The following is a 1,225-nucleotide window of genomic DNA, read 5'->3' on the forward strand; positions in this document are numbered from 1 at the left end:
GTTTTTCTGCTGTTTTTTTTTTTTTTTTTCAAAAAACAAATTTGTCAAAGCTTATTTGGAAGATTACAGCATCATTAGTAACTTTACTGTTTGACAGGAAGGCATCTTGATTAAAAATCATTTTTGAACAGTGTGGAACTCTGTGATCCCCATCAAAAAATCAGTCCCGAACAAAGTGGATTTTTGACTTAGGAAGTGATGCAACTTCATATTGTTGTTGGGTTAAAGCAACTTGCTCTCTCTTGGAAGAGACCCAGAAGTGACAGCAAGAGCAGAATCGGGGGTCGTTTGGCTACTGTGTGGATGGAGCTGCGGGGAGCATCCTCATCAGAACACTGCCGTCAGTACCGCCTGCCTCCCTGCTCCTGAGTGCAATTGTCTGTGGTCTATAAAGCACTAAATGGTTGGGCCTTCACTGCTCGGAGATCTGCCTTCCTCCCTGGGTGACTTCAGGGCAATTGAGATCAGCTGGGGTGCTGCTGCCGGCATTTCCCACCTCCTGTCCGTAGGGAAACCGAGGCAATGAGTCTTCCAAGGCAGGCTCTCACTTATGGACCACTTTGCCTTCCATTAGCCAACAAAGAGCTAATCTGGTGATCTTTAGGGCGTGGAGGGAAGCTCATCTTTTAATCAGAGTTGAAAAGCGGGAATTTCTACTCTTACTAAGAACAATGCATAATAATAACATAGTAACAGAATTCCATGGTGATGAGACAGCAGACGCTGTATGATTTTGGTAACTTTAGACTATGAATTTTTGCACCGTTGTTTTCTGTCCCTTGATGTGTTCCAGTGTCTCCTAGTTTATAGTCTATGGGAGCTTGAATAGAATTTGTACCCTGCTGTTGTGTGAAAATTGTGTAAATTGTAATTAGGTTGAATTGGTTCATAGAGCTTTTCAGGTCTAATATATCTGTCTATTTTTCTGACTATTCATTGTATTAATTTTTGAGAGTTTGATATTGAAACTGCAACTAAACATCTTAATTTATCTACTTAAAAAATAATTGTAATATACAGTGGAACTATGTAACATTTTTCTGTATTTTCTAATTCTCCTGTAAATGTCTGATCATACTTTCATAATTTAAAAAAGAGGGGGAAAAAAGAGCAATGCATTCAATGAGGACAATCTCAGAATCTTTAAAATAAGATAAACAGTACAATCTCTCTTCTTGACTTCAGTCTTTAGCATTTGCTGACTTCATACTTTAGCTCCTGGTAT

The sequence above is a fragment of the Bison bison genome, unplaced genomic scaffold (genome assembly GCF_000754665.1).
Source record: "Bison bison bison isolate TAMUID 2011002044 unplaced genomic scaffold, Bison_UMD1.0 scf7180017864050, whole genome shotgun sequence".
Classification (NCBI taxonomy): Eukaryota; Metazoa; Chordata; class Mammalia; order Artiodactyla; family Bovidae; genus Bison; species Bison bison.